We start from the raw sequence: 26194 nt of genomic DNA, 5'->3' as shown, positions 1-26194 counted from the left end.
CATCTGTTCATATCACAGTAAAGAAGAAATGTGCATGACTAATGCAGTTCCCATTTATGCAACTGGTCACATTGTCATGACTGGTATTTATAACTACCTTCTTCCACTACCTGTTCTATATTCCCTTTATTCTAAACAAGCATGTCAGCTGGCCACAGTCACTTGCTGTATAGGCCCCACATCCTCATTCTTGAAGGGTCTGGACCATTAGCAGAACTGCCTATATTGGGACATCAAAGTTTTTCCATTGACTTTAACCATAGGATATGCAAGTACAGAGAGGCATCCCAGGGGATCTCTCTGGATTATTATAGACATATTCTTCCTCATCCCCATGGTGTGGTAGCAATATAGACAATTATATATATGTTTATATGATTTATTATATGTAATAAATACACATATATACATACAACCAAAAGAGTATAGGAACTTGTGGGAGCTGGTTAAATAGTCAATGTAAGGGCTGTCGTATATGATAGGCAGCATGGAAGAGCAAACTGATGTGAGGTTGGTGAGAAATGGACAAAGTGGAACACAGGAATAAAAGCTAGAACTCATGAGGATAAAGTGGAACTCACATCAGCCCCTCACCATCTCCAAGCCACCAACTTTGGTACTGCAGGTATTCTTCATGACATGTTGATGCCCTTCAACCTAGAGCTAAATATGTTCCTGGTTGTGGAGTCAAAGAAGCTAATGGATGATTTGGTTGAGCTAGGCTAACTAGGAGCTATGCATAGAAGTGAATTATGGAAAATGTACTCTCAGCGTACCTAAATTGGTGCAATATAAATTCACCACATATTCCAAGGCAGGCAAAAAAAAAAAATTATGCTGGATTATAGAAGAGGTTTCTTATCTTCTAGAATTTGTCCCCAGTGGATTTTTCCCCCTCCCAAATCAGAGATGTATTTCCTCTTTTAAAGGAAGGACACCCCCATAGAAGTCCAAATTCTGCACTCCAGACTTAGTTTTGCAATTCAGTGATTTTGTGACATTTAGCAATTTGCTTCAAAACTCTAAGTCTCTGCTTCCCCACCTGTAATTGGGACAAGTAAATCCAATCTCTTATTCACTGATTTGCTGATATAAGTAAATGAGATAACAGTTGTTGAAATATTCTCTAATTTATAAAGAGTAATGTACATGTAAGTAATAGAATTCTTAAATCTCTTTTCACAACAAAGATAGATGATGTCATCAGAACTGCAGAGAATATAATTGATCTTAATTTCTATGTAGTCTCAGCCCAGGTCTTTATAACATGTTTCCCACATTTCAACAAGCTGCCGGCTTTACTTGTGAGGCACCTTCTTTCCATGTGACCAGCAGGAGTAAATGAAATCCATTATAGCCCCTTGTAGGTGGTTAATTTGTTTGAACTGTCATTTAGCTGGGCCTTCACTATCTTCCTAATGATATGCCTGGTGCAACGCAGTGCAACTCTTGCATGTTACCTGTCACCAAAGCAGCTGTTTCCAAAGGTGCTATTTGGTTTTATTTTATGGATTAGTATCCTTCCATACTCTAATGGAAAAAAATCGCAATATAAATAAACACCCTGGAAAAAAAATATAGAAGAAGGTGAGCTCCTTGACACCAGTTTTGGCAATGATTTTTTGGATTTGACACCAAAAGCAAAGGCAATGAGAGCAAAAACAAACAAATGGGGCTACATGAAATTAAAATCCTTCTGCACAGCAAAGGAGAGCCTCAACAGAATGAAAAAGGATAAACAAGTGTTGGTGAGGATTTAGAAGAAAAGAAGCTCTTGTACACTGTTGTGGGAAAGTAAATTGTTGTGGCCACTATAAACAGCATGGAGGTTCCTCAAAATATTAAAAATAGAAATATCAAAAGATCCAGCAATCCTACTTCTGGGACACTCCCATGTTCAACAGCCAAGACATGGAAGCAACCTGCATATCTGTCAATGGATGAATGGGTAAAGAAGATGAGGTATGTATGTGTGTGTGTATGTGTGCACACATGTGTATATGTGTATGCGTGCATGCATGTGTGTGTGTATATATACATATATATACATATATATATGTATATATATACATATATATATGTATATATATACATATATATATGTATATATATATAAAGAGACAGAGAGAGAAAGATTATTCACCCATGAGAAAGAAGGAAATACTGCTGTTTAAGACGACATGAATGGACCTTGAGGGCATTATGCTAAGTGAAATAAGTCAGACAAAGACAAATACTATATTGTGTCACTGATATGCAGAATCTTAAAAAACAACAACAACAAACCAAACCCATAGAACCAAAGAATAGAAAAGTGGGTTTCCAGGGGCTGGGATGGGCAGAGGGAGAGGTTGGTAAAATTACAAACTTTCAGCTATATGAAAGTTTGAATAAAGTCTAAGAATCTAATGTGTGACATGGTGACTATAGCTGACTGTGTGTGTGTGTGTGTGTGTGTGTGTGTATGTACTGCATAAATTATATTTGCTAAGAGAGTAAAACCTAAATATACTCATAAAAAATATGTGAGATGATAGATATTAATGAACTAGATGGGAGGCAGGAATGGGAGGAATCCTACGACAAATTTCAAAACACACTCACACACACACACACACACACACACACACACACACACTACCACACGATACCACAAATGAGATACAAGAGAAAGAAATTGTTATTGTAGTCTAAAGAAGGAGGATTTTGTTTCCAAGCCTATTAGGATGAGTGATATGGTGAAGAAAGATGTTTCACCTGGACCTTGAAGAATGTTCAGAATTTCATTAAGTAGAAGTGAGATATGTGTTTGTTAGAGATATGACACAGGGCACAGGATAGAGAAAAGATTGTGTCTGGAAGAGCACAGTAAGTATGGATTGGGACAGCTTTAGCATATGGTTTGTACAGGGCTGTCAACGTGCATGTACTCAGAATGGAGCCAATGAGCAAAGGTGACTCATGTGACCAGGACCAGTGACACATACTAGAGCTTAAAGGATTGTTCTGTTAACCATGGGGCAAGAGACCAAAGTCTGGGAAAATACGTGGCTTGTGTTAATGCCACACAGGGAGAAAAAGCTCACAGAAGGTGGAAATTGTGGTCCAATAAAGGAATGGATGTGAGATGCAGGTAACAAAGAATAAAATATATGTTATATCAGGTCTCTGTCCTTTTTAAAGCATTGCCTGTAACAGGTATACATCTGACATGAGGTATACAGTTCTTTGACCAAAAAAAAGTAAGGTATCAGGAATATTTAGTGCAACAGCATCTTTTTGAAATAATTGCTGCTGAGGAAAGATATTTAAGGCAATTACAAAAGAATTAGGATTCCGTAAATTCCCCATGAACCTTACCCCCATCATTTTGGCTCTAAAGGATTCGCATTTGGAGGATCATTTCATGACACAGAGGTAACCAGCTCTGCTCTGGGAATGCCTTCAGGTTACCCTCCAGTGATCTGAACCATTAGTAAACATTATGGCATACTTAAAAGTTGAATGAGTCACAACATCTCCTCCTCAAAACACAACTGAACCACCATCCACAACTGTGTTCACTGAGGTGCACCATTACCCGTGTTTTTCTATCTGACACCAAATTAATGCAGCACAAAAACTGGCTGGAAGCCATCCTCCCTTTTTACCCTCATCACTGGCTTCTCCCATTTCATTTTTATCCTTATAATTTCCCAAACGTCCCATGCTGTTTTAATTATGCATGCTTCTATAATTTTGCACATGCCACATGCTTTTCTCTTTGCCTAGAGTACTGTAACCCCCCCCACACACACACACACTCAATCTGTCTGAACAATTATTATTCTTCCTCAAGAACTCAGGAAATCCATTAATTCTAGGCACCTTCTCTGACTCAATCAAAATCTCCTGAGAAATATTTATTCACTCTCTTATCTGTTAAAACTGTTCCATGTACATACTTTCAGTGTTACATTTATTCACACACTGAGTTGTAATTATCAATTCATGTATACCCCTCAGCAAGGATATATTCTTCCATGCCCATATTTTATTGCCTTCTCCTTGTTTATCCTCTACCTTATCTTTCTTTCCTGCTTCCAACATATTATTTTGTATTATATAACCTTTTAGAGATTACTTTAAATCATTTTTGTTTCAAGATTAAGTACATATAAATCAATAAATGTGTGAAAAAACAAAGAAATAATCTCTCCTATTGCTCTGTGCAATCCCTGGGACAGTGCCTGTCATTTGGTGACCTTTGACATTCCAGAAGGTAGCAGAATAGATGACATATGGCAAGTGCTCAATCAAGTTTGGCTCAAAAATCAAATCATAACTTTTCTTTCAGAGTACTTTTGGACACTTTGACATAAATAAATTGGCATTTCCATCTCAACTGAAACATTTATTGAAAGAAAATTCACATGCTTTTCAATGTTAGTAAAATGTTATTCTGGTTATGTAGATAAACAGGAACATTTCTCAAGGTTCTTCTCAGTGTCATCAAACAGACCAACTTCAGGCATTCTATGTAACAAACATATTTTAAATCTTCATGCTAGAGAAAAAGGGTAGAAAGTAAGAGAGGCATGCTATGCTAATGGAAACTGATCACCTCCGGCTTTAAAATCACTTCCCTGCCCACTGCTAATCTCATGTCCCCACTCTGTTGCCACTAAAAATAAACAAACAAAAAACACCAGCAAAAAAAATTTTAGATTTACTTAAAAAGTACATAGGAATTTGAAATAAGTGAAACAATAAAGTTAGATTAAGGTGTTGTTTTTTAATTGACTGCTTGGCTTAACCAGGTTGTGTTGTTTTCTTATAACTGGTTACTTGTACGAATATATCTGATGAACTAAAGCATATACACTTGTACAAATGTGTTTTATAACCTCAAGAAAGATGGTAGATTGAATATTCATCATGATGTGTAATCACATGGTGTGCAATTTTGAAATAAAATAATCCTTCCTAAGGGACCCATATTTTCATTAATTAATAAATTCAACAAATAATTATTGAGAACCTGCTTTGTGTCTGGCCTCTGTCTTAGGCTCTGAGAATAGAGCAGTGAACAAAAAAGATGACATCCTTGCCTTCATTTATCTAATATGCCAATTATACAATCTACAAATAAATGTTATGACTCATTTGTAAGGAACAATAATTTGATGAAAAACTGTTCAATACAAGGGAATAAAGAGGACTATTGTGTTGCTTTAAATCAGTTGGCCAAAGAAAAATCTCTATGAAGAGGTAATGCAAGAGCAGAGGAATATGGGTCAGGGAGAGATTTCCTGGCAAAGGGAACAACACATGCAAAGACTTTTATATAGTTTTACTGAAAATTCCCTATAAATTATCTCAACTCACTTGATTGGGAAAAAATGTCAAAAGAGTTGGTGTGCATAAACAGCCTCTGTCTCAAGTTATCAGAATCTCCATGTTTTCATCATGGAAAAACCCTTTCTCTTTTTACCTTTTTTTTCTTCTGTTTTTGGTTTGGTTTTGTTGTTGCTGTTATTCTAAAACTCTCCAAAGAGGCACTTGTTGAGACCAATAAAATCCTATTGTTAATAAGAAGTTTGAAAATAATAAACTTTCCTTTTGGCATATTGCTCACTTAATGTTAGTTGTCCTCCTCTGAAACAATGTAACAACCTGGGGCACCTGGGTGTCTCAGCTGTTTGAGTGTCCTAACCAACTTTGGCTCAGGTCATGATCTCATGGTTCGTGGGTTCAAGCCCCGTGTTGGGCTCTGTGCTGACAGCTCAAAGCCTGGAGCCTGCTTCAGATTTTCAGATTCTGTGTCTCCCTCTCTCTCTCTGCCGCCCCCCCTCCACTTGGGCTCTGTCGGTCTCTCTCTCTCTCTCTCAAAAATAAATAAATGTTAAAAAATTAAAGAGAAAACAATGTAACAACATAACATGACATTGTAGACAGAAAGTAATAATAAAATAAAAAAGAATCAAGTGCAATATGCTGAGAGTTAGTACTGGCCCAGAGCACCCTTAAAAAGAGAGGTGAAACCAAGTTAGTGGAGTCAGGCCAGGAGCCATACCTCAGAATCAAGTCCCCTGCCTGCCTCAAACTCCATCCATAATTACTGATTTTAAAGGAGTCAGTGCTGAACAGGATTTCACTATTTATGAAGATGATTGCAAAGTTACAATGATAGAGAAATTGAAAGTTGCACTTTTGATGGGAAAATATGCAGGATTAGAACTGTCATAGTATTAGGATAAACGAGAAACAAAATCATTTAAGAGATTGATGACATGTGTTTACAGCTTGAAATATCTGCCTTATTCCTTTAAATTTATATTTTGATCGACCACTTAGGCTGGTGACATATTAAAGTCTATTAACCTCAGTTAGTTTGTCCTCTAAGTAACTTTGGATAGTGCAAGAACAACTTTAAAATTGAATGAATTTCTCTCTGCATTATAAGATATGCTATTTGACCTTTTATGTTTTTAACAGAAATGCTTAGTTATTCCAAAAGTGGTTTGCTATGCCATTATATTGGCCATAAAATATTTCTTCCTGTAATGTCCCTTTTGCCCTTTCTTTTCATCATTAGCATATATTTTATACTTTCAGTTCAATTCCTGAGATCATTTCCATGGAGAGACACTCCTAGATCATTTGTGAAATTGAAATACTATGCCCAAGACAAATTCATTGATAAGAAAAACATTTAAAAACTTGAATATCTTTTTATTGATCTTCCCTAGGCTCAAGGTCCAGATATAAACAATGGGGGAGATAGGGAGGGAAAGGTATTAGAGGTGGAGGGAAAACCTAGCTGAAGACCCACTGAATACAGAGCACAGTGAGGAGAGAAGCCTGGTACCGTCAGGCACAGCTGAGCTGCAGGAGAGAGAGCCAGGACCAGAGTGAATACAGGCAGGCAGGCAGGTTGATCTGCTTTGGGACAGTGTGAGCCTTTTCTCTCTGTCTCACCAACTTAATGGGGATGGCATCACATTACCTTGAAAAAGAATTTTAAATGATCTCTTAATAAGAAAGTGAGCAATTGTTCCTTACCTCTTAGTAGCTACACCCCAGCCACTTCTGAAAGCAAGAGACCAACTCACGGGCCTTGAAAGCTAGCAATCAAATGTTATCAGAGACAAGAAAACCAGTGTCCTAACCAGTCCAAAGAACAAGTGCTGAAGGCCTGAATGAAGGCAGAGACAAAGGGGAATTAAAAAGGAAGACTGAAACACCCTGAGTACATACAGACAAAGGCTTGACAATGAAGATCTGAAATTCACAGTTCTACTGGTAACAGAACATATATCATGAGAATGGCCAGTTGAACTGCAAAGCATATATCTCAGTAAAACTTCTGGGAATGGTTCTGTTCAGAGACAGGGCACAAGAAGCCAGAAAACTAGATTTTATGTAAAAACTTCCAATTTTTAATTTGACAATTTGAATTAACATTAATTTACTTAACATATAATGCAAATCTAATTTTTATTTCTTTTGAACATGATGTTTTCAGCTTTACTGGGGTATACTTCATATAGAAAAATTGTATCTTTTTAACATATCTGCATTTTGATGAATTTGGACATATGCATATACCTGTGATACTATCATCTCAATCAAGGTTATAAATACATCCATCATCTCCAAAGGATTTATATACCCTTGCTTTTGCTTTTTTGTTTTCCATTATTTCTATTTTTTTTTAGTAATACTTAACATGAGGGGCACATGGGTGGCTCAGTCGGTTAAGCATCTGACTTTGGCTCAGGTCATGATCTCACAGCTTGTGAGTTGGAGCCCCAAATCGGGCTCTGTATTCACAGCTCAGAGCCTGGAGCCTGCTTCGGATTCTGTGTCTCCCTCTCTCTCTGCCCTACTCCCCCCTGCTCATGCTCTGTCTCTCAAAAATGAATAAACATTAAAAATAATAAATAAAAAAAAGAATACTTAACATGAGACCTACCCTCTTAAAAAGTTCTTAGCACAATGTATTCTATAGTATGTTGTACAGCAGATCCAAGTGTCTATAGCAAATCTTTATCGATATGAGATCAGACTTCAATATGAAGTCTATTGCAAAATTCATCCCTTTATATCAGCAAGGATTAAGATAAAATTACCAGTTGGGAGAAGGTTACGAAAACTGGATATTTAATCCTAATAAGAATGTCTTTAAACTGTCCTGTGACCTTGGACAATTTAACTCCCATTTTCTCACTTCAGTGTCCTTATCTATAAAATTAGAGGGCAGACTAGGTGACCTCTAAGGTCCCATAAAGTTCCAATATTCTATTATTTATAATGGCTCACCAGATATTTCACTTTGGAAATGAAGAACAAAACGTTGATATCAAGTGTGTACCAAAGCCAGGAACATAGTAAGCAATAAATAAATATTTATTAGTAGTATTATTTTTCCTCTTTGGCTCATTGCTTTCTTTCTCTCAAACATTATAAATTGATCACTGCTTTAATATCTTTATATAATTTCTCCCAGGTAAGATGATGTTAAAGATTAAAATTAAATTTATCCAGTAACTTCTCTGAATTAGAAAATGGAAAAATAGTGGACATTTTTGCCTGTGTTTTATTTAGCCTTCAGTACATTATTTTGCATATAAATTTCAGAAAGGAAAATAACCTTCAAGCCCTTCAATGCATGTGTAAAAGTTTATCTCTGTAGAATTATTTAAAGAAATTTTCAGATGGCAAAGACCCTTACAAAGCATTAAGCTCAGGTCCTCGCTTTTATAGAAATAACTTAACAATGGCCAAGACTGCAGAGTCAGGTAATAACTTATGACTTAATCAACAGGAGTGATGTGATTTCTGATTTAAGGTGGAACTTATTCATAAACAATGTCTTGCAGGAGGACACAGTTTGAAAATAACAAATTCCTTATTGATTTATGTATCTTTTTCCATACTTGGGAGAATTGACCGCTTGTTAAACAACCTTCATAGTACACTGTTACTCTAGAGAACTGAAATTTCTATGGCTACATTTTTCTACACCTTCCAAAATATTTAAGAAACTAAGCTGAAAATTAGACCTACATATATGGTGAAGATTGCTTATCAACTACAACTATTTATTAAGTACATTTTACAAACCATGAGATCACGACCTGAGCCGAAGTCGAATGCTTAAGTGACTGAGCCACTAGGGTGCCCCTACTTTTTAAAACATAGTCTGGTGGTGGTAGCAATGTGAATGGAAGACAAGTCCTGTTCCTGTCATGAGTCAGGAGGAGGAAGTGGTGCACATGCCTGTGTGCTCACATGCACACACATACTCATACACACAAGCACTCACACCATAAATTGCATGAATTTAGCAATCCATGCAATCAGAAGTTAGAAGAGGAAAAAAAGTGAAAGATGACCATTAGGGAATTCTCCTTTGAAACATGAGAGGCTTGAACTAGAGCATGAAAGATGGCAAGGATTTGTATGGGCAGAAAAGAGAGTGGAAGGACATTCTTAGAAAAACAAGAAGAATATGCTCAGACCATTTGGAGCCTGGCTTAAGCAATTATTAATTAATTATTACTTATTGGGAAGAAGAGGATCCATCAAGAAAATAATTTCTATTCTTGATCACAAAATGTAGCAAATGCACTGAACAATAAAGAAGTGTCAAAGGCCCATCATAGTGGGTAAGGGACATCATCCAATAAATAATAAGGAGTTGGGAATAGAGGACCAATTCATTAAAGATAAAACATGGCAATGCCATGAAGGATGGACTAACTCTGAAGAAAAGCTAGGAGCCAGGAGACCAGCTAGGAAGCTATTACAGAAATCTCAATGCAAAACGAAAATGGTCCAAAGTGACAGTAGAAAAAAAAAGACAAAACATAGCATTTTAAGAGAAACACTGCTGACATGTGATTGCAGAACTACTAGAAAGGGTAAACTAGAGAGAACCATCAAAGTTTATTAAAAGTTGTATACCTTGAGAAGCTAAGAGAGAAACAGCACTACAGAGAGAAATATAGTCTTTAGGAAGAGAAGCCAATTGGGGTAGTTGTTGGGACAGATGATATGAAATGGTTAGGGGTGTTACATAAGGCATGGAGTGTATACACAATATTGCACATAATTTCAGGAGATGCTCAGACTTCATTTATTCTATCTAGATTCCAGGAAAGCAAAGCTTACTTTGGATAACTAAGAGCACAAGGAAATGATATTAGAAAGAGATAATATCTATCACTTATTTAGCATCTATTCTAGCCAAACATTATTTTAATATTTTACATATATCATTTTCATATATTATTTAATGTAATCTCCATAAAACTCAATGGTGTAAAATTTTTCTTCTTTTGCAGAAAAATTACCAAAGTACAAGAAGAAAATAAGTGAACTGAAGATGCTTGCATCTGAGCCTTCATACTCTTTACCCTTATTAAAGACATTCTGCAACTTGTTAAATAGTAAGAAAGACTTTACTTGAGACTGTTGCAATAAGGAACAGAGGTTGAACTTAACTCCAAACACAACAGACAGCTGAGGATTTATATCCAATGAGCAGAGAAAGGGATAAAAAATTAAGAGGGGATTTGACCAAATATCAAGGATAGGAGGATTTTTGCTAAACTGGATTCTCGATAAAGGTAGGCCAAGGTCATTAGATACCAAAGATGGGGTATTCTCAATAAATTGGTTATTCATTGCTAAAACTGAGCTCAGTAGGCCAAAGGAAGGGCCCATGGATAAACCTAGCCAAAAAAGAGAGGGCTCAAGAAAGCCTAACTGAAGTTTGGTCAAGGAGGGAGTTTCTGTCAACCTCTTCACTTTGCATTCATCTCTTCATTCAAAAATATTTGCTAAATTCAAACTATATGACAGACACTTTGTTAAGAATAGTAATATCACTTAGGTCAGTCCCTGCCATTATGGAGGCTGGATAATTGATATTTCTCCTTTACCTCTCATCTCAGATATCTACTCTCCTATGAAGACTTCCCTGGATCCACTTCATCTGGATCTACATCCCTCTTATTGGACTTACCTCTCTAAGCTATAACTTTCTGTTTAATTGTTTATGTACCCTATTAGACTATAAGCCCTGTGAGGATGTTAACTATACCAGTCTGATTCATTCATACCCAGTAACTAGCACTAAACTTGGTCAGGTAGTAACTCAGAAAACAGTTGACAAAGTTTACAAAATACAGACAATAAAAGCCAGAAATAGATACATGATATCAAAAGTTAACCAAGAAAGATGCTGAGGATATGTTGCTTCTCAGATACAAAGGCTACAGAAAAAGTCAAATGAATGAGGAATTGAAAAGACACTATCAGAAGTAGAAGTCCCAAAATCCTTCTGAGTTTCTGAAATCTGAAGTTCTTAGTGGACCAAACATCAAAGGAGATGGGATTTCAGTACAATTCTTTAAAACACAGAACACAGACCTGATCCTGAAGCAAAGGACTCTTGAGTCTGGGAGGAGCTATAACACTTCAAGCTAATAGAAGCTCCCAGAGCTCAGTTTAATCCATGTTTTAGCAAATTTCTTTCTCTGGACCTCACTTTCCGCATTAGTAACATGTGGGCTGGGGATGGGGAGAGGGCTGGCAGTGAAATATATGAATATATAGTACAATACATATGAGCAGAAATTCTAAGAGTCTATACGATTCCTTAGCCTACCTTCATATTTTTGAGGCAGTAAAGGTTATCAGAGGATTTAATTAAATAGATGGTGACAGGAAGTTGTGGTGGATATTGGGGTGTAATTAATAGCATATCACTTTTATCTTTGGATAGTCAGTTTCTAACACAAATATCATCTCATTTTCTAAATGAAAATCAAATGATAAAAGATCTTCAAATCAGGAAATGATAGTTTGTTTAGTGGAAAGAATCTGAATTCTGAAGACCAAATGCCTGGGGTCAAGTCCTAGTTCCGTCACCTGTTAGCCATAGGCAAATTCTTAAAATCTCTGTACTTGAATTTCCCAGTAAGATAAATGGAGATGATTATACATTCCTCATGTGGTTTCTTTTTAAATCTTTATTTATTTTTGAGAAAGAGAGCATGTGCATAGGAGGAGAGGGCAGAGAGGAAGAATCCCAAGCAGGCTTCACGCCATCAGTGCAGAGCCCAACCCCAAGATCATGACCCAAGCTGAAACCAAGAGTCAGACACTTAACCAACTGAGCCACCTAGGCATCCCCATGTGATGTTTATAAATATCACACAAACCAATACCTGTGATTAATACCTGGCAAACTCAAAAATGCTTAACTTATTGCTGTAGGGAAAGAATAGCAAAATTGGCTGCATAACAAGTGTCCAACAAATGCAAAGGCATGTTTACAAAAGTTACATCATTTGACTCTAACGATAAAAAGGTTGTAGATCGAAAGTCTAACATTCAAGTCTTTTCTCATATCCATATGTCTGGGCATCTCAGGGATTCCAATCATCTGAGTATATATGGGACTGTGTGGGGTATCACTCTGATTCTGAGTATTACTTAAATCTTATAATTAGCAGTATGAGAAAAGTGTTGAATTAAAAACAAAAACAAAATTAAGAACACTCTTCATCATGAATCGATACTGTCTTTCCCATGTTTTGTATTGTTTTTTTTTTTCTGTAAATTCAATGTCATGACTGGCTTTCCTATATCCGACTAACCTCACTGAAATGACAACCCAGTATATAATTACCTAGTATGGATAATTCAAGTATAGACCTTTGTTTCCCCTAGTAGCTCTGAGAGTCCAGAATGATATTGCAAGGTTAAATACTTCTGTTTACTAAATCTGAGTCCAGATGGATTTCCAAGTCAGTCTGTGTTGATATTCATAAACAACTTAGTATTTAAGTTTTTACCTCTCTATTCAGTATAAACAGCACAAATTTGCTCTTATTTACCCATGTCTGAATAATTATTTCAATTTATTACTAATGACACAATGATATCCTATATAGACCTAAAAATGACACAATCTTACATTGTCTAAAAAATAAAGTAAGGTTGGATCGGGGTAGGAATTTTTTTTCAACTTTTCTTTTGTTTCTCATTTCCTCCCAAATGATCATTTCACATTGAGAACTGTTCATCAAACCCCAAACAAACATTTAGAGTTTTAAGTGCCAGTACAGAGCACCTGCATTCTTGAAAGCAATAATTCCAGGAAAATCGAAAAAAAGAATCAGACAACATGAATGTTATTTATACTTACTCTGTGGTCCTAGAAATAACGTGCCTTTAATTATTGACACTTGTACTGTGCCTTTCAGCTTATAGCAAAGGAGTCATGTGCATTGTGGCCTTATAACAGGGCCATGGCCAAACTCTTATAATAGGGCCACGGCCAAACTCTCTGAGTCCCCTTCTATGCATTACTGTCCCTACTCTGTCTGGTCCTGTCCTGCTAATTCCAACACCACTTTCTTCTCATTATTTTACAGTGATTTCATGTGTATTGTCTGGGTTTTCAGTGAGACTATCCTTAGCCATGTGTTAACAATGCAGACCTGCACTGGAAGAGCTCACTGAACTAAGCCCACCAGATCTTGACAAAACAATGGGCCCAACTCTTCATTCTATTTATTCCTCAATGTTTTTCATTTCAGAAAAATTATTGTTTGTTTCTTCACCCCCAGACTAAAAGCCCTAGATGACTGGTCTTATTTGCATTAATGAGCGACATGCAGGTGGTTAATATGTGATAGACTTGACAACAGAATAGCACGTGCACCTTGCTCTCTAAACAGCTGTAGAGGCGCAGGCTTCTTCTGGTCAGGGACAGAGAGAAATTCCTAAATCCCTCCAGGTCAGTGATTCTAAACTTTGCCACACCTTAGAATCACTTAGGGAGCCCCTGAAAAATACCAATGTCTGGGTCCCTTCTCCAGAGAGTCAGATTTAATTGGTCTGGGATCTGTCTGAGCAGTGGGATTTTTTAAAACTTCCCTGAGTGATTGTAATGTGCAGCCAGGGTTGAGAAACACTAACTGAAGAGTGGTACTCCTCAATGGACGCCTCACATTACAATTCCCTGGGGGACTTTTAACACTACTGATGCCAAGACCCCATCCAAGATCCAATTAAACCAGAGTCTCTGTTAAGTAGGGTCCAGGTATCAGGTGACTAGTCACCTGCTCCACAGGTGATTTTGCCAGGTAGTTAAGTTTGGGGTTCCATTGGTTTAAAATCCTCATAACCCCATATGTGGTCTATAGATTTGTCCCCTCCCCCCCACAAAACAAACAACAAGAAAACAAACCCTGGCATCTAAAATTGCTTGCTAAAATTGAAGAGTTTCAGGCTCCATAGATATACCAAATCAAAATTTGCATTTTAATAAGATCCCCCAAGTAATCAGCATGTGCATGAAAGTGTAAGAAGCTTGGCTCTGAATTGCTTTTCTAAAGACCTGAGGGCAGTACTAGCTTTGCCCAACTCTCTATTTCTTCCCATTGGCTCTCAAGTTCCATGTGAAAATGTACTACCTGTTGGGAGCATTGGAGTAGATTGCTTCCCATGTACGCTTAACTGCTAAACACTTCAGAAAAGGATTTCTTGTACCTAATTTTTATTAAATAGCTTTCTACTAAGCCGACTCCTAAGCCTGAAATGTAGGACTCTTTGTATAAAATCTAAAATAATTTAACCACTTTCTTGCCAACATTTCCCCATTTATTCCCACACTGAACATGATCCATGCCTTCTAGCCTCCTACCTATGTATCCATCCCCACCTAACATGCTCTCCTTCCGTGTTAAAGTACATCCTTTAAAGTTCAGTTACTCCCATTGCCCCATGAAGATTTCTCTAATTCTACCCTATCCCCAGGTAGTAATAATCTCTCCTAGCACAGAATAGTCATAGCATATTATCTGTACCTCTCTTGTGGCCATTTTACATTCTTCATGTCACTTTTCCAGACTTGCTTTATGTCCTCCATTAGATAAGTTATGTTAGGAAAGAATCTATGTATAATTCACCTCTATAAAATTCATACTACCTTTCTCAAAAGTATATGCATAGTAGGTAATTTTTTGGTCCTTATTAAAATTTTTTTATGCTTAACCAGTTCAAGCCAGCTTTCTTAGTACAGACCATGTTATCTGCCTTTCCCTCTGAACTTAAAAAGAATTTGCTTCTCTCTGCTCATCACCTCTGCCCCAGCTGGATTGGCACTTCACAAAGTGTGGTCTTTGCAGAATGTGAATTTGAATTATGGATCTCTAAGAAAGATAACAGATGGGGAAAGTATGAAAACTTTATGCACCCAAACACTTTCTTTAAGGAACTACTCACAGGCATCCTTTGCTCTACATGATACTCTGTGGGATATTTTCAATAACAGTGAATGATAATGCCATCCAAGATAAATGTAGGATGACTCAGACTTTTGAGGCTTACCTGGATATATCAACATTTTTCCCTTTCCAATGAGAACATGGGAGTCCTGGCCAATAGAATTAGAATACCATAACAGAATGATCTCAGGCTGAACGGGTGAAACTTTGAGACCAGATATCCTCATAGGAAGAAAACAAGAAAATAACAACAAAACACCATGTTGGTATTGCTAAGTAAGGATTCTCCTATGCTACAGGTGGATTAACTGAGGAGCTAACAGTATACTATCAATTATGTCTGAGAAATAAGAAAGGACTTACTGAATTGAAACTATCCTAGGAAAAAATTGCACTAGTGATGGTCTTGACTATATTCTCCCCTTGTTCCTTGAAAAATATGAAATAAAAGGGGAAACAGTGAGTAATTAGAAGAATACTTTCATCACCTCTGAAGTCTTAGAAGCTTCTATGATTTTGAGAAACAACAACAAAGAAAGCCACAGAGCAAGCTGTAACAGATGGTACTAATTAGTGTCTCAGAATTCATTAGAAATCATGTCAAAGTTGACTGGCTAGTTGCAAAAATACTTCTGATCAGTCATTCCAAAAGTACTTCATAAATATATTGGGATATTCCACACTGTTTTGTAAATGTTGAAAAACCCAAAAGAAAAAGACATAGTGTTGTAGACACTATTTTGTTATTATTTCTCAGCACTGACAGGTCTTTGTCAAAGGTAATGATAAAGTATCCCTCCATTTCCTATTAGATGACTTTAGAATGGAGGGACAAAGGGAATGGAGGGGATAAACAGCTTAGTCTTTACAGCTAAAGGCTAAGAAAAAGAGGTCAGATATATTTATGTCTTTCTGATATCTATATTTATCTTTGTTGACTCCACATTCCGGACAATCCTGATGACTACCTCCTTTGTTCCTGAATCCCACAAAAGGATGAAAACATATTTCTGGAGGCTTTTTTTATTGATGATTCCAGAAACACATGGACTAAAATGATAAAGATTCTTGATACAGAAATGTTGCATTCTGTCATATTCTATCTTTTGAAATGTTTTTAAAATAAAGCCTCACTACTTCTATCATTGGTTATAGTGACACTGAAAAACTTCACCTCTCAGACAACTGTCCCTAGCCATAAGCCTTTAGTTTTCAATTGTTTTAATTACTCATAAATGTCTCTGGCAATTGAACTGCCAGAGGATTTAGCAACATTTTTGCTATCATTTAGACCAGTGGTTCCTAAACCAAGATATACACTGAAATTACCTTATAAAATATCCATGCTAGGGTCCCGCTATCAGAGATATATATATGTAATTAGTCTTGTATGTGGCCTGGGAATCAGTATTTTTTAAATCTTCCTATGTATTTTAAGATGTAGACAAGGTTGAAAAATAACAATTTTGATCAAACAGCTCAACAATGAATTTCAATATCCCCTTTAAACCTTGGCATAATAATGGCACAAATCCTATCTAATCTCTACTTCCTATTATTTTTTATTTCAGATATTTTATTGGATAGTCACCAAGTTCAGGAAATTCTTCTGAACATCAGACACTAAATCTGCACACAGATGACCTACCTAACAGGGGATTGATAAATAACAGTTAGTAAATGCCCTATAAAAGCCCTTTCCAAGAAAAAGAAACAGAAATGCACAGTTACTACCATTCAGGATGCTACCCCCATTACCTCTTACAACCATCTGAAATGCTGACCATTTGTCCCCAGCCACTGTGAATATAGTTCTAACGGCCACTTTTCCCCTCCATTAATTTCAGACACTACTACTGTCCTATAATATACTAAGACTGAATTCACATTTCCTTTTTTCTTTGCCTTTTTGTATTTCCATGGAAGTCACAATAAGAGATGATTTTAAACAACTAAATTATGATCAATGTGAGCATAAGCTTGTGAATCAAATTGTAAACCTTTTTAGAAGTCTTATGAATGAAAATTACCAGATAAAAAATGTAAATTAATGCCAACATCCATTTTCTCAATGTGACATTCATGTAGCTTTTCCTTTTGGATTCCATGTTGTCTCCATTGAAACACTGGCTCTATTACATGCCACATGGAAATAACCAAGGTAGATAGCATTATAAGAAACAGTTATATCTGCCAGGAAATAACTTTCATTTGTTGAAAAACAGCTCAAAAAGTAAGAAAAGCCATTAACCATGGATAGGTTCAATACCAAAATAGGAACATAATTATGAACTATAGTAATCACTGGTGCCAATATATATTATCTATTCCTATGCTTAATTACCTCCTTTTTCAAACGGTAGAAGATGCTTTCTGTGCATGAAGGCTGTCACACCTAAATCCAGGTAGGTGAGAGGATGGGTTAAATAGGTTATGGGGCTTAAATGATGAGCACTGGGTATTATATGTTAAGTGTTGAATCACTAAATTGTATAATTGAAACCTGTATTACACTGTATGTTGACTAACTGGAATTTAAACAAAAAGTTTAAAAAATTATGACTTGATATTTTTATCTGAAAAAAGGGGGAATCTAGGAAGAATTGATCATTAAGCTCTTGGTAGCCATTAGACTTTAAAAATTAAATTATCACTCTGTCATTTTTTTAAAGAAAGAAGACCGCAAGTGACCTACATAATTCAACAACCCAGTACAGAACATATTTTCTACACCAAGACCATACAGCTGTCACCACTAACAAACAGCTCCACAGTAATCTCAAATTCCAGCCACTTATTTTGTGAAAGAGAAGATAAATGGGAAAGAGGCAATCATCATGACTCATCTACCTTGCCGGGATTTCCATCTATTTGCTCCAGTTTCTTCCTCGCAGGCATGTTGGAAGATAGATGTGAGGTGCCTTGCCAGACTCATTTTGAGAAATCACTGATTGGGAGATTAAAACTGACATTTATTTTTGCTTCTACAAAGGCTGAATCCTAAGATACCTAATCATTAAAGTATCTTAAGAGTGAATAAGTCTTAAAAAAACCCCTGACAATTTGTGAAGCTAATTGTACCTCCTACAGTTTTACCCATAATCTGGACTGGGTAGATTTCTCTCTCTGCAGAGAGCCTGTTCCTTAGAAACAATAAAGATGGACACAGAGTGTGGATCACTAAATCCCTCTGTGTGGGTATCAGAGTTTATCCGTGGGCTGGGGTTATTACGCAAAGGATGCAGGCCTGGTTTTCTGAAGCTGCAGCTCCTGCAGTCTGTAGATACACTCACCGTTAGAGCAATTTTTTTCAGAGTTGGATTTCAAAGTCACCTTCCCAGGGATGTACACTGTTTCATCGCCCCTGAGGAGGAATGCGCCAAAACCAGTAAGACATCATTTTCTGGCTCAGTTCTTGCATTGTTCTACACCTTGAAATTAGGGTCACCAGATCTATCCTTGAAATAAGAATGAGCCAAAGTCTCCATCGTGACTAAATACATCAGCAGCTCAACAGCTAGAGAGGTTAACAAAATGATGAAAACTACCCAATTTATAAAATGCTGAATTTCTCTGGAGTTTTGAAACATTCCTCTGTACTAAAGAGAAAGGTCTCACCTCAGTTTTGTAGAGGGAACAATATATATGAGTGGATGTGAGTCTCTGGTGAATTCTCACTGTCTGACTGACCTTCCTGGATAATCTTCCATCTATCGACTTTTGAATACTATAAAATGAAGGTTATTATGTAAGAGAAAAATCGATAAACTAAATAGGTTCTTCCTATAGGGAAAATGAACATAAAGAAGAATTAATTGATTTAAGCAATTGTAATGACATGTGGGGGAAAAAAAACATTTAAAATATGACTTTTTTTTCAACGTTTATTTATTTTTGGGACAGAGAGAGACAGAGCATGAACGGGGGAGGGGCAGAGAGAGAGGGAGACACAGAATCGGAAACAGGCTCCAGGCTCTGAGCCATCAGCCCAGAGCCTGACGCGGGGCTCGAACTCACGGACTGCGAGATCGTGATCTGGCTGAAGTCGGATGCTTAACCGACTGCGCCACCCAGGCGCCCCTAAAATATGACTTTTTAAAAAGTTTGGAATTACCCTAAGTGGGTTAACTATATAGGAATCATTCTCAAATATGATTATAAGAATTAGACAAGGAAAGGGATGTTGCTGGATAATCAAAATATTAGAAAGCTCTAAAAGGAATAATCTAGGGAAGGGAGTAACTGAAAATCCTCATGTGGGTCAAATAAAGTTGACCTCTGAAAACCAGAAACCATTAAAGCAGCTTTGAACTATTGGGTCTTGACACATGTTCCTGATTTTTGATCAGTTGTGAAGTACATTACAAATAATTTAGGTGCAATAATAACTAAAGTATGAGTGGTTTTCAATGATGTGGTTCTTCTTTTATATATAAATTGGAATAGATACAAGGTGTCCTTTTCAATAATGTCAGTCACACTTTCTTGCCTTTCTGTTTGTTATGTTGTGTGGGAGACAAAGATAGAGTTACTTCCTGGGAGTTGCACAGACTCAGCTATCAGATGTACTGGAACAAAATCCAAGAAGCAAACAAACCAATGAACCAACAGAAAAATATTAGAAAATCTTTCATGATCAGTACTCATGGGGACTGAGAGATTAGATGTCATAGAGGGTAATTAACAAATGCTCTGTATAATGTGTGCTTATAATTCAGGAATGTTCTCCTTAAGAAATCATGTTAGTATTACCTCTTTACTTCAACACTGTAGTGCAGAAAAAGATTAACCTTAAAGAGTTAACTCTCAAGAAGCTAAAATTTAGTAAAAGAGATGAGGAAAGCATATGGTAGTTACAAGTTATTGAGCATTTACTCCTTTTCACATCTCTGCTAAACACTACATATACTGTCTTACTTAATCCTCATGAAAACACATGAGTCTGGTATGATCATCTATTACTGAGAAATATTCTGATTTGAGAATTTAAGAAAGTTTACCTGAGGTCCTCGATGTCTCAGTCGATTAAACATTTGACTCTTGGTTTGGACTTAGGTCATGATCTCAGGTTCATGGGATCAAGCTCCATGTTGGGCCCCATGCTGACAACTCGGATCCTGCTTGGGATTCTCTCCCTCACTCTCTGCCCCTCCTCCACATCCACATGGCACCCTCTTTCTCTCAAAATAATAATTTTTTTAAAAAATATAAAATTTCTTAAAAAAAAGAAAGGTTACCTGGGATCACATAACTACGGATCAGAGGACTGAGGTTCCATATGAAATATATTAACAAAGTTGATGATGTTCTCCATATTACCTTATATAACAGTAATGGAAATCAGAACATGATAAGGACCATAAGAAGATGGAAAACTAAAAACTGTTAGATCAGGAGATGAGAGAGACCTCTCTGAGACAGATTCATAAAAGTCTTTAAAAAAACAGGTAGTACAGCGGCACCTGGGTGGCTCAGTCAGTTAAGCATCTAACTCTTGCTTTCGGCTCAGGTCATGATCTCACTGGTTATGGGACTAAGCCCCTGCACTGTCAGTGCAGAGCCCACTTGGGATTCTCTCTCTTCCTCTTGCTCTCCCCCTCCCTCTCAAAATAAATACATAAACATTAAAAAAAAGAAGAAGAAAGGCAGTATATAAGGATATAAACCAAACTACCATAAAGTCATCAAAAAATCCCTGTGTCTTAGGGGTTTTTGTTCACTCCCCTCAACCTCTCTCATGCTAGCCAAATTACCAATTATGAGTGTGGCATTGCCTTTGGGACTTACACACATTTGCTGAGAAGATATGAAGCTGCTGTGGGAATTGCCACCCTCTCATTTTCCCTAAGAACTGCAAAAATCGACAGATTCTATCTGAGACTTAGGAAGTCATTTATAATGTGTTATTTTCCCACTCATGGGCATGAAAAGGAACATTTTATTTGCATTATTGGTTAAAATGCCATTTAAATTTCTTTTGTGCTGAAGTGGCTTGTGAGAAGAGAATCATTTTTAAAGAATGTCTTGAAAACAACAAAAGTTCCAGGTCTCACTAGCTTCATCAAATAACAAGACCATTCATGTATACTATGTCCATCCTTTGGCTACTCTTTAGTTTTCCTTAAGTTGAAGGGATAGAGCAGATGAAGCTCCCAAGCCTCTGTGCTCCATCAGAGCACCCCAAGGCAGCTTCATATACACACTGTGAACCTCTGGGCATCTGCAAGCCAGAGCAGTTTAAAACTCTTATGTTTTCAATAGCTTTCTTTTATTATTTTCTTTTTAATGTTTACTTATTTATTTTGAGAGAGAGAAGGAGAGGGAGGGGCAGGGAGAGATAAAATCTCAAGCAGGCTCCTCACTCAGTGCAGAGCCCAAGTTGGGGCTGGACCTCATGACCATGAGATCATTACCTGAGCCAAAATCAAGGGTCAGATATTTAACCAACCGAGTCACCCAGGTGCCCCAATAGCTTGCTTTTATATAGAGATTGCCTCTTACCTAAAAAAAAAAACGTAAAATCTTATCCTGTTTTCTGTATATTCTGTTTCCAAAAGGAAAAAGCTAGTTTATTTACTACAAAAACATAATAATTACAGAAATTAGGAAAAAAAACCTATCAATTTTATCTCCTCAATTTTGAATTCCTTTTTTTGTTTATTTGTTTTCCTCTTGGTTCTTTCTTTTTTTTTTTAATTTTTTAAGTTTATTTATTTATTTTCAGAGAGACAGAGACAGCACAAACAGGGGAGAGGCACAGAGAAAGGGAGAAAGAGAGAGATAATCCTAAGCAGGCTCCATGCTGCCAGCACAGAGCCTGATGTGGGGCTTGAAATCACAAACTGTGAGATCATGACCTGAGCTGAAATCAAAAGTCAAACACCTAACCGACTGAGCCACCCAGGTAGGTGCCTCTTCTTGGTTTTCTGTATCTTGCCCTAACAAAGATGATTTTAACTTAGCTATATTTAGAGTACACACACTATTTTGTAATTTGTTTTGGTCAATCGTAGCAAAAGCATTTTCCATGTTGCTCCAGAGTCTTCATAATTAGGATTTTTAACACTAAGAAATAATTATTAATATCATTTATTATTATCCATGAAGGCTGCCTTTACATTTTACTCAAAGGAAAATATAATATTTAATTTTAAAACCACTGTATCCCAAGTTGTTGGAACATTTACTATTTTATTTCTCTGCAGACTTCTGAAGACTTTATTGATATCTATACCTCATTCTTATTACTACGTGCTAATTTAACTATTCACAAATTATTCCTGGAAGTATGAGGGATGTATATAATTGAATGAGATAAGCAAGCAAATGAACATATCAAAATCACATGCTTGGATTTTGTTCTAGGTGAGGGATAAAGGAAGCAACAGGCAGAAATGGAGAGTGAATCATCATTCATTTCATTCTGTAGCCTTTGTCTCACTGGTGGTATGCCTCACTATTCTCCCTTACTCTCATTTTCTTCTAGTTATATGTGCATTGCTCTCAAAATATGGAACTAAAGACAACAGCTTTTTAGAGTTACTTTTCTAATGATGAAATTTCCAACAGTACATTTCATTAGTAAACACTTAAGAAAAATTTCTTCCACCACTGACATTTGGCTATGACTTTGTCCCCATTGTTTTGCAGACATACTGGAGAGAGTCAGAGTGGTTTTATAGTTGCTAGGTCTTCTGGTCATTTCTGAAAACATAATTCTTAAGTGTGCAGTGCTCTGGTTCCCATCATATTTTGGGTCCATCCCCACCAAAAGATGAAGTGTATATTGACTAGTTCAAGAGTTTCCATTGGTCCTTTCTTATAGCTTCCATTTTTCCACTGAGATACCCTATCTTTTCACTTATTATGAGTCTATTTTTCTGTATCTCATTAAGCATAGTTTATTTGGGCCATCTCAGGTTGACCTCCATTGTCTTTTTCTCTTAAGAATGGGCCACATTTTTTCTTCCAGAGTTATGATATTTTTGTTGAGTAGGCAATTATTTAGTTGGACATAAACTGCAACCTTTGTCTCCTAGTCAATAGGTCAAATCTCAGTCTCGTTTTTGTTTGTTTTTCTGTCCTGTCTACGTGGGGTTGCTTAGAATCTGCCCACACATGCATGGTTCAGGGCCAGTGAGAGACTTAAAAAAAGTTTATACAAAGATTTGGGGTCCCTCTCCCTGGCTATATCTGTTCTGGGGTTCTATCCTTACCATTTTAAGCCAGTACTCTGGACTCTGTTCTCCAATTCTTCAGGTCAGAAAGTCTGCAAATTACTGGAGCTTTATTCCTTATTCATGGCACCAAATGCCACCTGCCCTCTGGCTAAAGTAGTAAAAAACTCACCATGTACAATCCTCTTCTTCCAAGTTTTGATTCTCCTCACATTCACTCTCCAGATCCTTTAAGTTGCCACTTTTTTGTATTGTTTTCCAGATTTTGTAGCTGCTATCCATGCAAAAGTAAATCTGTTAATGTGCTCAGTTGGCCATGGAAGCAAAATCATGCCTGATAAATCTCTTTAAAACTAATAGTAGAAGCAAATTAGAATATCCAGAAAATGTCAGAACTAAATCAATCACATGAAGAATCTTGGATTTGTGCCCAACTTGAGCCTAAGGAGGCTCATTATGAACAAAGAGCAAATTAATTCCTCAAGGGTATCTTCAGATTCTTTCAGGAGTCAACTATGCACAGCATGACCATGCTAGTAGTTTTTCTAGAACAACTCTAATATGGGTCTCATCCACACAAACCTTGACTTCTGTAATGGCTTTCTGAATCATTCCTTCTCCTGTAGCTTCTCTCTTCTTCCAATCTTGCCTGAACACTAGCTGTGAGAATCAATCTGCTCAAAAATTTTAATGCCCCATTGTCTAATTAATTCCCAGCTTTTAAACCTGACTTTTTTTTTCACTTGTCCCCTTCCCAAGTGGTAAGCAGAAAATACTGAATATAGCCTGGGTGGATATGACTTATGCTGAGTAAATATGTGACTTTCGGTAAATTTTTTTAAGCTCTGTACCTGAGTTCCCTAGCATTAACATGAAGCTGACAGAGTACAACCTTATAAGGCTGTTTCACAGATTAAGTGAAGGAACACTTGGAAGGCATCTGAGAACAATGCCTGACACATGATACTCCAGTTAAGTGTTAACTGTACTTATTATTATCTATGTTTTGGTTCCACTTTCTATGAAATGGGGAATGTAGTTCAATTTGAAAGGTGAATGGCTCCCATGCAACAATGTTTTTAAAAAATCCTCTGTTCAAATTTGAAGGCTTCAGCTACACAGAACCGTATGCCAGTTACTGCTCTGTACATTATGCAATTTACACTTTCCCACCTCAAGATAATTTTCATGAGTGTGAAATGACCTTCTCTTCCATCTCTCTCTCTTAAAATTCTACCCATCCTTTAAGGCTAAGCAAACATAATACCATCCTACCCTAAAACTATGCCTGATCTCACTCAACTAATCATCTCTGCTTCCTCTAACCTTCCAAAGAGGCACTTCTTGTATTTCTTATCCAGTTTCTCCATTCATGCCTTATTCTTTGCCAAGGACTGTGGGATGCTTCACAATGGTAACTAGTTTTTCCATCATTCCATCCTTAGTAGTTCTGCAAGCATTACCTATATATAGTAAGATATCCATAAATAGCTAATGAATTTAATTAAAATATAGTAGTTGAGAACTACATTAGCACATAAGAAAAATGAATTTTAAAAATATTCATATTTCTACCAGGAAAATTTAAATGTTGAATAAATTGTCATATTTCTTAAGTGATAACCCAAATTGGTGATATCATCTTTAAAAAGAGCAAAATTTCTCCCTGGAGCATATTTTAGGACTTTGGTTAACATGCAATTTAATTTCATGGTATAAGTAATGACGTTATTTCACATTCCAAAGTCCAGCCACATGGTCTCTTTGGCTCAATGCAATTCACAGCTAGCAAAAACTGCTTAGTGCTGGATTTCACACCTGGTCTCCTGGGACCGGATGGAGGAGCAGTAAATAGTACTGAGAAAGATCATATAGATGCCTGAGAGCCATCTGTGCACAGTGGTATAAATGACAAACCGAAGCATTTCATCTGTCATCCCCAAAGTTAACCTTCTACCTAGGGACTAAGACATAAACAGAGGCAGAGTTTTGTTCTGCTGGGCTGGCAGAAGCTTTGCCTTCCCATCTGATTGAAAGCAAATGCAAAGTGTGCAGGCAAATAAAGCCTGTCCCTTTATCAAGTGCTTGTTCCTGCTGCAGAGGTGCGATTCTATAAGGTTGCCCTTCAAGCTGTTTTCCTGAGATCCATCTGGAGTTGTTTACACAGTTCATCTTATTTGTTTACTTCTAGACATCACTTCTCGTCCTCTACCTAGACTAAATGCTGCTTTGTTGATTTAGATATTAAAAGGTGACTGCTTATACAAAAGTCAGATAGTTTGTTTGTACTGCTTAAAAACTCTTCGAATGTTAAAATAGAAGTACTCTGAGAGACCGCACATCCCTATCTCTGCTTTACAAGTGCAGAAACAAGCTTCTATGCTACAATAATGGCAAAGATTCAAAATAATAAACGGCCAACATGGTAGAATGCATAGCCTGATTCTCCTATTCATCTTGTGTTTGGTGGCTTTACATCCCCATGTCCTGGTTGTCATTAAACAAGCAGGTGGTTGTACATTTGGAAGATTCCTCTAACTCTAACTCCCCTGAGTCAAGTCACCTATGGTTGTTCCAAGATTATATGGGTTATTGGCAGAATTCATTTCCTTAGGGTTGTAGGACTGAAGTTTCCATTTTTCTGCTGCTTGTTGGCTAGAGACAGTAGGCAGCTCCTGGAGGCTGCCCCTCTCTACCAACAGTCCATAGCATGTGTGTTTATGTTAT

This window comes from Prionailurus viverrinus, chromosome C2 (genome assembly GCF_022837055.1).
Source record: "Prionailurus viverrinus isolate Anna chromosome C2, UM_Priviv_1.0, whole genome shotgun sequence".
NCBI lineage: Eukaryota > Metazoa > Chordata > Mammalia > Carnivora > Felidae > Prionailurus > Prionailurus viverrinus.
Note: the sequence above shows the minus strand (reverse complement) of the source record.